Genomic DNA, 13259 nt, shown 5'->3' with positions numbered 1-13259 from the left:
AGTTTTTAATTAATTATGGTATAGTTATTATATTTTTAATTAATTGTTATAATAAATTTAGTTATTAGTTGTTAAATCCTCCCTCTTAGCATTTTAAAATATTATTATTTTAATTTACATGTACCCGTTCTTTTTAATTATCAAACAGGTTTTAAACGGTATTAATTTGATCGGTCAATTGTATATATACAAACAAAAAACCCTGACCGGTACTCGGAGCCATCCACTTAACGAATAAGTGGTTACTTGGGTGACACCGAGGATTATATAGCAATGACATTTGTCATCCGTTTAGGTGGCGCACCCTTTTGGGTGTAGAGCTCACGAATGCTTGAGGAGAACGGCGAGGGCACCTCACTCCAAGAACTGGATCAATCCACTTGTTAACCAACAACAACAACGACATCTTATACGTTTCACAACCACACCAGACGGCGGCTCGCGGGATTATTCTCATATATCATTATATTCATACCATTCATCTCATCTAATTACGGCCCATCTGTGTTCTATGGATAACCTGGGGGGGGGGGGATGGGGGGGGGACGCCGTGGTAGGGTGCATATTTGGGTGCGATAGGGCGTTGGCGGTTTGGGCCGGTAGGGATGCCTGTTAGGAGGCCTCCGCCCCCCCCGGAACGCCCCCCCATGGAAATCCGGACTTACCTTATTGGGCCCCCGCCTGTTGGAGCACCGGACTGCTCGGTGACGCTGGGTTCCCCCCTTTGCGAATCCTTTTTCCTCCAGGGCTAAAGTTAAATAACAAAAAAAAAATATATATATATATAATATATATATATGTATAAATACTATTATTAAATATATAATTATAGTACATATTACTTTTGAACTGCCCGATTGAAAATTTAATTATAATTGTGCACCTACTAATCATATTATAAAATAATAGAATGTTATAGGTTTAATTCTAATTATGGTGCTACTATATTAATATAATAAATAAACATATGTAATGATAGACCCCAAATTATTTTAACTTTGTGATCCCGTTTTTAAGTGGTCCTACCACACTATTAAAAATTGTCACCTTCATCTCTCTCACACACTTCCCCCCCCCCCCCCCCTCCCGCCCCGGAGTCGGTCACTGGCGAAGTCAGAGGCTGAATCCGGGGTGGGCGTGCCTGAACCTTAGTGGATAGGGGCACGCAAAATGAGTTGCCAGTTGCCAGTAATGACGTTACCTTTCATACGAACATCCTAATTATGTCCGAATGGCTGTATGGATAACTTTGGGTTAGACGGGATGGGGGAGGGACGCCGTGATAGGATGCTTTTTTGGGTGCGGTAGGGCGTCGGCGGTTTAGACCGATAGAATGCCTGGTAGGAGGCCTCCCCCCCCCCCCCCCCCCCCCCCGCCACGCCTGCCCCGTGGGAATCCGGCCGGCCTTTGGAGCTACCATGGGGTTTCGCGCGGGCTGGATTGGACGCGATGCCCCGCCCGCCTATACCAACCTCCTCCCTCAAGGGCTAAAGTTAGGTTATTAAGATTTAATAAATTTTATTATTAGTTGAAAACAATATTTTGAACTGCCCGATCAAAAATAGCACCAACTAACGTTACGTTAAATGATATAGCCTGATTTCATATTTTATATTGGTGCATAGTAAAAATTTATATATTAATTAAAAGAAAAATAAATTAATTTTAAGTATATTGATAGTGTAAATAATGTATTAGATAGTTATTCATAATTAAGGATAAATGCAGTTGTATCCCCTTTCTTTTTTAATAGTAATTTTAAGGTCTTACCACATCTATATGTCCCCGTCATACAAACACCCCCCTCCTCCCCCCTCCCGCCATGGAATCGTGGACTGGCGATGCCAGAACATGGATCCATGGTGGGCGTGCCTGAATCATTTTGGATAGGGGCACGAGAAAATAGTTCCGTTTCCGATTCCAATGACGTCACACGTTGCCATGACGTTCACGTCTCAGACTCTATTCAAGTCTAGAGTCTAGAGTTTTATAAGCACCAGACTAGGTAAGGAGTACAAAAGAATAAGGATGCAGTTATATAGGGCGTTCTTCAGCTACACTAAAAAATGAAATTCGAAATTTAAAAATGACATTTTCCCCTATATTAATTACAGCCATCTTCACCGATGAAACAAAATGACTCGGTTTTTTCTTTACTCGTCTTACGCAACAAAAGAACTCACGCTCACTCACTCTAAGGTCTAAGGTAGTTTTTCTCTATGCCAATGTGTTCAGTAACAGCGATCGACGCTAACATTTTGACTGGTCCGGATGTGGTCATTTTATTTGGTTTAACGTGGAGCGCATAAATCTGTCGAGTAACGTTTTCCATGTTCGGTGTGGCTGAACGCAGCCCACAGCCTTTGACACGTATATTAGGGTTGTTTTGGAATTCAATACACGGGGGAGCAGGAGACACCGCATAAATAGAGATTATTACGTGAATGGCCCTACTGGGTTAGCCTATCGGTACCGGCTCCAGGACCGTACCCTGATCAAAATCCTGATGGGGGGGGGGGGGGGGGGGGGGACTACATTTTATAAACAAATGAAACACTATACAAATTAAACCCTGAGATGTGTATGCTATTTTCTGGAATAAACAAAATAGTGAGATTCCCGGAGTGTACGGCCCTGTGCGAACTTGATGACTCAATGAGTAGGTATAAGGCTACTACACCGACTTCTGTCTTCACTGACCACTAACTCACTGTCCTGGACAGATAGTCCAGATAGCACGAGGTGTGCCCAGGACATCGTGCTTGAACATTGATGGGACATGAACACAAAACTAACCATAAATGAATGAAATAAATGTGTGGCCGTTAGATACCAATTATCTTACAACGAGTTGTTTTTTAAAACGTATCTATCGAGCGTGTATAGTATCTTATTTCTTATATATCCTCAAAAAAAAAACAATAAAAAAAGCAAAAAAAAAAGCAGCAAAAAAACGGTTATAATAAATTTTAAGTGTCTTTTCGAATAAAACATACTTACAACAATTGTGCATGGAATAACTTATACGTCAGAGTGCAATCAGGTCAGGTCAGGTCAGAGTGTTTAACGTGCACATTCAGAGCAAGCTGTTGTAGCGCACGCCTATCCTGAGTACAGGTGCCGGCCTTGGCCGGCTCCTCCGTCCAGGGCAGGACAGAGTGCAATCGATTTCACTCTAATTTATACGTCACAGCGCAGTCACTTTTAGTCGTGCTTATATCATTGGATGGTATGGCTGTAACGACCGGGTTATCATCGTGGATCAGCCAATCAGGTGTCGTCAAATTGACATCCCACTAATGGGAGATCACCATGTGATGCCAGAAATCTCACACGGTGTTCTCTACAACTAAACAGGAGTGTAAAAAATATTATTTAGTAGCTGTTGGGTTTTCCCAAATTTGTTTTCCATTTGTTTAAAGGGACATTCCGGAGTTTGCTGCAATTTTTAACAGAAATTTTTAACAATTGTAATTAAATATCAAATATATTTTTCTGCATTAAATATTAGTGGCTGTATATTAAACATGTTTCTGATCGTTCTAATATTTGTACAGGGTTAAATTTCATTTTATTTCCTAAAATGATTATTTTTGTACGTACGAAATTATTTGAAGACACAATCCACTTTGGGTTTCTTACAAATATTAAGACGACCAGAAACATATTGAATATACAGACACTGATATTCTAAACAAGAAAATATATTTAATATGTAAGTTTAATCGTAGAAGTATTTTATTAGTCGGAAACATCTTACAATGCAGCAAACTCAGGAATGTCCCTTTAAATAAAACTTTATTTTGTGGATGAAGGATATATTACATGTTTAGCTTTGTAACGTTATTACCCCCATTTCGGTGAACATAAACAAATTTAAACAGATACCTTAGTCTATAAACGATGGGTAACCAAATTGGACAAGATGGAACCTAGCGTTGGCTCAAACATTTATGGCTATATGGCTTAAACGGAAGCTCAAAATTAAATGTATGGCTAAAAGGGCATCACAAACATGCGTTGTGTATACAATTCAATATTTAATAATGAATGTTCGGACCAAACATTTTCAGGTTTTAACACCCCAACTGATACATTGAAATGCTGTTATAGCTAAAAACAACAACACCCCAAAAAAACAAAAAACAAAAACAAAAAAACAACAACAAAACCCAACAAAACAAAACAAAACATAACCAACAACAACACGAAAATGGTTCCGTTTTGATAGTAATTTCGATTTAACCTCATACCTCGGAAACGGAGCCGGTTAAAGGTCAATAGTTCTTACAAATGATTTGTTTACGTTGAAAATATGTTACCGATGTGTTTTGAATAGATTTTTCTGTTAAATACTTGCGGGATGTCACTTGAATTTTGTAAATCTATATAAAAGAAATGTGAAAAACCTAGTCTTGACTAATAGCTTTTAGGTTTGATTTCGTTAGTTTGCCACGTGATCTTGATCGCTTACCATGTGTCCTTGATAATGTTTTGATTAATAATAATAATAATACGTGTGTGTTCTTTGTTCAGAGGGTTGGTAAAATAGTTGGACGTAAACCGAGCCCCCGAAGTGGGCGAAAATGCCGGGGGTGGGGGAGGTTCGTGGGCATGCTATTATAAAGATATTATTAAAAAATAATGATTTATATATTGTTCTACAGGCTGGGACTAGTAGAGATTCTGGCGGGCTAGTACATTTTAGTTGGTTCTGGTCCCCTTTTATCTTCATCACCATCTTAATCACCACCACCACCATCATCATCACCATCAACAACATCATCATCGCACCACCACCATCATCATCACCACCACCACCACCACCATCATCATCATCATCATCATCATCATCAACAACAACATCATCAGCATCAGCATCAAGATCGTGACAACCAATTTATAACAAAACAAAAAATCCTGTATCATCATTATCACCATCAAATTATCTAACCTAAAAAATTACACCTAACGTTTTTATGATCGACTGTACATTATTACAGTGGTCCGGCCAATGAATGACATGTTGTGAATGGAGAAACGAGATGCCACATATGGCCCCGTTTGATAGCCACGCACAATCATTTCCTCGGCAGACACGGCTCCGATCAATCACTTTGTCGATCTCGGCTAACCGAGGGACGCACTCGACCGCTGCGTTCGCGAGTGTGCCGCGCAACTCCCGGAGTAGGCGTAAGGTTCGCTTAACGATGTTCCGTTCATTATTCGCCAATAGAGTTTGATTGTTTGCCTCTGCCGCTGTGTGCAAAACGCCGTCAGGAGAATTCCGCGGCTACAAGAGCGCTTTCCTACTACTGCTGTAATGGATAATGGTTTTAAGTTGTGACTTTCAGAGTTTCTTTTAGAAAGAGGGAGAGAGAGAAGGAGAGAGAAGAAAAAAAAAGTTGTGAAAAGTGAAAATAAATTTTCTGGTTCAAAGTAAGAACGTGCATATCAGTTGGGAAGTGAATTTTTGTATCCAGGATATGAAAAGTTTTTCAAATTTGTTGAATGTGGACAAATGTATTTTATTCGTCTCGATCACGTCTGTTACCAGTGACAACCACCAGGTATGTTTTTGTATGGGGTTTTTTATGAGTAGTAAATTAGGCTGATACAATTTTTATAGTGAAGTTTATGACTATAGTGTGGGACACGACAACGGCACATCAAAACACCGCGTCTTTGATCTGAAAAATATGTGTCAAAAGGACAGTAAACTTCATTTTAAACATTTAGGTACAAAATACACATCTCCTAAGTGTTATTTCATTAACTGACGTAATAATTACAAAAAAGAAAGAAAAAAAAGCTATTTTGTTTCTGTTCGTTCTTCATCAAATATTTAATTTTCAAAACAATTGTAAAATTGTTCTACGTTTTATTTCAAAATCGTTTTTCTAGTTGCGTCGTTATATTAATTCAGGAGGGATAGTTATTGCATTTATGGTATGTACCGTTTTTTGTGTCAGTTAGAACAGTATTAAATTCAAGTGTTCAGTAATACATTATCAAACGATTTGATGAATAATGTAAACCGCGCCTTTCTCTCTCTCTCTCTCTCTCTCTCTCTCTCTCTCTCTCTCTCTCTCTCTCTCTCTCTCTCTCTCTCTCTCTCTCTCTCTCTCTGTGTGTGTGTGTGTGTGTGTGTGTGTGTGTATGTGCTTCGTGTCTGCGTGTCTGCGTGCGTGTGTAAACATTTTGTTTTTATATAATGCTAATTAACCTAGAAATATTCCGGTGCTTTCATGCTACTGTTTGTTTATAGTTGTATCTGTATTTGTTTTAATGTATGGAGAGATCTTAATATAGGCATTGCCTGTTGACTGATCCATATCCAAGGGAAATAATGCACTTTGAGATTAGTGGACGCTTTAGCAATATTTGTAAGATGTCGATTTTTGTAATACCTGTTAATCAAAGTTTTAAACATAAATAAAGGATGATATTTTACACTTTTATTTAAAAAGTAAGGTTTTCACTGTTAACAGCAAGTATTAAAATTTCAATTGCTGCACTCTACACGTCAGGTACGACAAACAAACTATATTTGGAAAAATTATTAGGGATCTACATGCTCATATAAACCAGTCAATAATTATGTTTTACATTCATTCATTCATTCATTCATTCATTCGTTCGTTCGTCCGTTCGTTCGTTCGTTCTTTCGTTGATTTGGTTGTTTGGTCGTTCATTGATTGACTAATTGATTTATTGATTTATTGATTGACTGATTTATTGATTAAGTTTCTTCAGCAATATTAAGTCCATAATGTTTTATTTAAAAAAACTAAAAACTTACAAAACAACAACAATATCATCATCATCAACAACAATAAAACCCATTCCAGTCTGTTTTTATCTCTCTTTTTAAATCGTAATATAGATAGCCGTTCATCCAGTAAAACCTATACTTATATAATTAAAGGTTCATTATCATAATTGCTACTACCATATTTCGTTATTTTTACAAACATATTTTATAAATAACTACTCATTAACCTATCCAATACATAATCTTTGCATAAATAACTCTAGAATATCGAAAGTGTAATGTGCTGCCATTCTGCGTAAATAGTGGATTCCTGGAGAATCCTGGGTTAAAATAGAAAATAAACGAATACGAATACGGATATGTTTATTTAGATTGCCCATCATTTCACAGCGTGATCACATAAATACATTGCAATGCATATACATACTAATACGAATACAGATATGTTTATTTGGATTGCCCATCATTTCACAGCGTGTTCCGTCTACATTGCAATGCATATACATACTAATACGAATACGAATACGAATATGCTTATTTGGATTGCCCATCATTTCACAGCGTGTTCCATCTACACATAAATATATTGCAATACATATACATACGAACACGAATATGTTTATTTGGATTGCCCATCATTTCACAGCGTGTTCCATCTACACATAAATATATTGCAATACATATACATATACATACGAATACGAATATGTTTATTTGAATTGCCCATCATTTCACAGCGTGTTCTATCCACACAGAGATACATTTCAATGCATATACATACGAATACGAATACGAATATGTTTATTTGGATTGCCCATCATGTCACAGCGTGTTCTATCTACACATAAATAAATTTCAATACATATACATAAACATATACATAAATACGTATCTAATTAATTAAGAAATGGCAAAGGTCAGATTAAGTATGTATACTATTTTGTTTTACTATTTGAGCTTTGGTTATAAAAAAACGTACACTCGTGTAGGCCTATATTTAAAGCGTTTAGCATTATTAAACATGATTTAAGTTGGACAGTAATCTTTTGTATATGGTTATTTTTAATGATTAAGTTTTAAAACATAAAAATTTACGTCAAATATCCATCAAAACAGCGACCTGGTTTTCCCAGTTAAAGAAGTATAGGCGAAAAACATGTTCGCTACAAATGCTATAAATGTGACGTCACGATTATTCAGGCGGTCACACCCTTTATATTTACAGTAATTTTATACTTTTTCTAGTTTTATAAATAAAACAATTTTGTTGTAATCTTTCATGGACATGTTGTTAAAGTTATACTATTAAAACAAAAGATAATAAACCATTTTAATCATTATGCAACTTTTAGACGTCCCTTTAAATATTTAACGTACACACTCTAGCCTTTGCATTAACGCACGATGCTTTATACGCTAATATTCCATGAAAGTTGTCATTATAAAAATGACAATACAGCAAAACCATATTGATATTCATTTTAAAACAGTAAATTAATCTGTACACTGTTGCTAAACTGATTACATTGTGCAAAACATAAACCATGCTCATTTGCACCGACATTAATTCACTTAATTGGATTAATCTATTCTTTCTGTGTCTCCCACCGTCGTCGATGGCGCACTGGTTATTTTAGTACTTTATTTCATTGCAACCGATTTTCGTGCTTATATCCAATTAAGGTTCAAGCACGCTGTCCTGGGCACATACCTCAGCTATCTGGGCTGTCTGTCCAGGACAGTGGGTTAGTTGTTAGTTGGTTAGTGGCTAGTGAGAGAGAAGAAGGTGTAGTGGCCTTATGCCTTCCCACTGAGCCCTTAAGAACTCGCTTTGGGTTTGAGCCAGTACCGGGCTGCGAACTCTGTGCCTACCAGCCTGTAGTCCGATGGCTTAACCATGACACCACCGAGGCCGGTATCCCACCGTCGTCGGTGGCGCACTGGTTATTTCAGTACTTCAGTACTTGCTCCAATCAAGGGTGTGAAATCTAGACCAGTGGGTAGAACACATGCCTGGGGTGCTTGGGTCGTAGGATGGAACCTTCTCTGAAGACAACATGTGCTCTAGTGGTGTCGTTACATAAAACAAACTAGTATACAGACTAATCATTTGCCTCTCCCTAGATAACTGAGATGTGTGCCGAGGAAAACTCGCAATAAACGTATTTGAATATAAAAATGAACTTAAGAGGCAAGATCGGTTTCACTAGGAAGAAATTTCTGAGCTGTGTTAAAACAGAGAATCTATCATGAGTGTGATCTAACAATGACCTGGTGTTTTACTGCCTCAAAAATAACAAAAAAACAAACATGGACATTTGTCGTTTCTGAGAAGGGTCTGCACATAGTCATCATACCAAAACCATTATGTCATTAAAAGTAAATACATTAATAATTCAGTAATCAATTACGACAATGCCATAAGGTTTAGTTTAAACATACATACCTGTGTCATTATTTCAAACTGCACACAACCTAGTTATAGTAGCATACATCAACGTCCACAGAGAATTTACTAACAACGAACCCTCTATACCAGCGCTCTACCATTCGAGAAATTATCTTAGCGGACAAATAGTCGAGAAGTAGGTGATGGGGCATAACAAGAAAATTGTTTTCATATATTTGTTTGATAAATATGTTCTGGGTGAAAACCTGTAGTACTTGTTCCAATCAAGGGGACGGAATCTTATCATTTTTGGAAATTCTAACTTCCATATATCGATAGCCGGACCTCCAAAGAAATTTTTGAATGAATATTGACCTTTAAGGGTCATTTAATTTTTAGGGTTATTTAAGGTAATTTGGGTCAAGTTATGGAAAATTATCTTTTTTATATCTTCGAGACAAAGTTTTTTTTTTTTTTTTTAATATGTTGCTTAAGCTATATTCTTCATTAATTTGATTATAATAGTTCGTTACATATTAGAATTTACACGCAAACTAGCTATTGGGAATATTAATACAAAAAAATGTCGAAATAGTAAATTTAATGTCTGAAAGATTTCTAAAGAAATTATTAGCAGCTGTTAGAAATGGGTATCCATGCCTGTTGAGTTCTATGTAGCTAAGGTTTATGATGAACATAGTCAACCCACCACCCCGCAATTTTGACCTTTAAAAGTCATTTTGTAGGTCACCAAAGGTCAAAAGTGTCAAAATTGTTTGTGGCTAAGACCGTCTTAAACTAATGAAGCAGTATACATTTTAATTTACTGAAGACAAATCTTGTCAGAATTTGGAACCAAGAAAAAATGTATCTATCTTGAAATATTACGTTTTGTATAATACATTCTTACAAATACTGATAACGCTCGAGTTAATGGCTACATAGGTTGACTGGTTGTACAATACATTAGCTCAGCTGGATTCAGTGGTAGCTCAAAAGAATCACTGGTAGGTTAAGACATCACCAGAGCCTCTAGATTCATCGAACTTCATAAATTGGAACCATAAATTTAGCAAGGGAAGATCTCCTAAACTGATGCATTTGTGAACTGGCATATTCTCTTACGCCACATATTTGATGGCCATGCTCTGATCTCAGCATTTGACAAACTATCTACATGCTATTTAATTGTAAATTTTTATAATATTGATCTAAGTAACATTCCCTTGACACAAGTATGACCCCAGTTTATCATACTTCATCAAAACAACTGATTTTGTCATTCCTTGAGAGTGGACCCGTTGTGGTTCTCCTGAATACATTTGCATGTTGCGTGTATGTTACCACTGAAACAGATACAGAGATTGACGGTCAGGTTAAGGATATTCTAAAAAAAAGACTGAAGGTATTAGAGATTCTTCCATCTGTCAAGGATGCCCTTGAGCTACATTAACCGGCCTCGGTGACGTCGTGGTTAAGCCATCGGACATAATGCTGGTTCACAGTCCGGTACCGGCTCCCACCCCGGGTGAGTTTTAACGACTCAATGGGTAGGTGTAAGGACACTACACCCTCTTCTCTCTCATTAACCACTAACAATTAACAATTAACCCACTGTCCTGGACAGACAACCCAGATAGCTGAGGTGTGTGCCCAGGGTAGAGTGCTTGAACCTTAATTGGATATAAGCACGAAAATAGGTTGAAATGAAAATGAAATGAGCTACATTTGGGCAGACCTATTTCTAACAATACGTCTTGGTGTATTTCTTTGTACAAACAAGCATTCGTCAAATTGGCATTGATTAACAATCTGTATTAGAAAACTGGAAACATTTTTATATATATATATATACATACATATATACATATATATATATTTTTATATATATATATATATATATATATATATATATATATATATATATATATATATATATATATATATATATATATTACCTTGGTTTAACCCACAATAGCCGATGTGTATTTTTGTGTTGGTGTGTCGTTAAACATTCATTCATTCTGAAACATGGTAGCAAGCTCAGGACGGTTTCCTTAATTTCGTTTCAATTAATTATAAATCCTTTTAAAATAATTATGTTATTTCCATAGGTATTATGGAGTGATTATGGAGCTAAATGTAATTTTTGATGGTTACAAAATAAAATAAAATAAAAATAAAAAATAAAATAAAATAAAATAAAATAAAATAAATCAATAAATTAATATTGCTGTCTTTCCAATGTTGTTCATCAAATAACCTTTATAAAATACTTCGATATCAAAAACCATCTCAACTGTGCAGGTAAAAGGTTCGCTGAACTGGTTTATGAGACAGACGGACTAATTGTCGCATCTCAATTATAACACATATGATGTCACTAAATACCATAAAATCTAAGATAGTCCTGAGCCACTCCATATGGAGTTATGAGAGACTATATAAAATAACTGACAGATAAAAAAAAAATATAAATATTACAATAAAATCATTTAACACGAAATACGATACACTACTAATTCCCCTTCAGTTACAGACAGTATATATATATTAAGCATAGCATAGTACAGAGAACAGAGTGGCCGTTAAATAACATATAATTATTATACATGTACACTATTAACATTTAGTTTAGTAACCGACAGAGAGATAAAATTATTATATCTTATTTAAAACACATTCAATGTTAAATCGAATGACTACTTCGGGAACCAGTCAAATCGCTTAAAGCATACAAGTTTTTATTCCTCCAAACCTTTGTACACTATAATTCGTATATTACGCCACAGCTTATTATTGACGTAATGGCCGACCAATACGTTACAGTATAATTCGTATATTACGCCACAGCTTATTATTGACGTAATGGCCGACCAATACGTTACAGTATAAATTGTATATTACATCTAGCTTATTCTTGACGTAATGGCCAACAAATACGTTACAGTATAAACCGTATATTACGTCATAGCTTATTCTTGACGTAATAGCCAACCAATACATTACGCCATATCTTATTCTTGACGTAATGGCCAAACAATACATTACGCCATAGCTTATTCTTGACGTAATGGCCAACAAATACGTTACAGTATAAATTGTATATTACGTCATAGCTTATTCTTAACGTAATGGCCAACCAATATATTACGCCATACCTTATTCTTGACGTAATGGCCAACCAAAATATTACGCCATAGCTTATTTTTGACGTAATGGCCAACCACAATATTACGCCATAGCTTATTCTTGACGTAATAGCCAACCAATACGTTACAGTATACTTCGTATATTACGACATAGCTTATTCTTGACGTAATGGCCAACCAATACGTTACAGTATAATTCGTATATTACGACATAGCTTATTCTTGACGTAATGGCCAACCAATACATTACGCCATAGCTTATTCTTGACGTAATGGCCAACCAATACATTACGCCATATCTTATTCTTGACGTAATGGCCAAACAATATATTACGCCATAGCTTATTCGTGACGTAATGGCCAAAAATACGTTACAGTATAAATTGTATATTACGTCATAGCTTATTCTTAACATAATGGCCAACCAATACATTACGCCATAGCTTATTCTTGACGTAATGGCCAACCAATATATTACGCCATAGCTTATTCTTGACGTAATGGCCAACCAAAATATTACGCCATTGCTTATTCTTGACGTAATGGCCAACCAATACGTTACAGTATAATTCGTATATTACGACATAGCTTATTCTTGACGTAATGGCCAACCAATACGTTACAGTATAATTCGTATATTACGACATAGCTTATTCTTGACGTAATGGCCAACCAATACATTACGCCATAGCTTATTCTTGACGTAATGGCCAACCAATATATTACGCCATAGCTTATTCTTGACGTAATGGCCAACCAAAATATTACGCCATTGCTTATTCTTGACGTAATGGCCAACCAATACGTTACAGTATAATTCGTATATTACGACATAGCTTATTCTTGACGTAATGGCCAACCAATACGTTACAGTATAATTCGTATATTACGACATAGCTTATTCTTGACGTAATGGCCAACCAATACATTACGCCATAGCTTA

Source organism: Gigantopelta aegis, chromosome 4, assembly GCF_016097555.1.
Source record: "Gigantopelta aegis isolate Gae_Host chromosome 4, Gae_host_genome, whole genome shotgun sequence".
In the NCBI taxonomy this organism is placed as follows: Eukaryota; Metazoa; Mollusca; class Gastropoda; order Neomphalida; family Peltospiridae; genus Gigantopelta; species Gigantopelta aegis.
Note: the sequence above shows the minus strand (reverse complement) of the source record.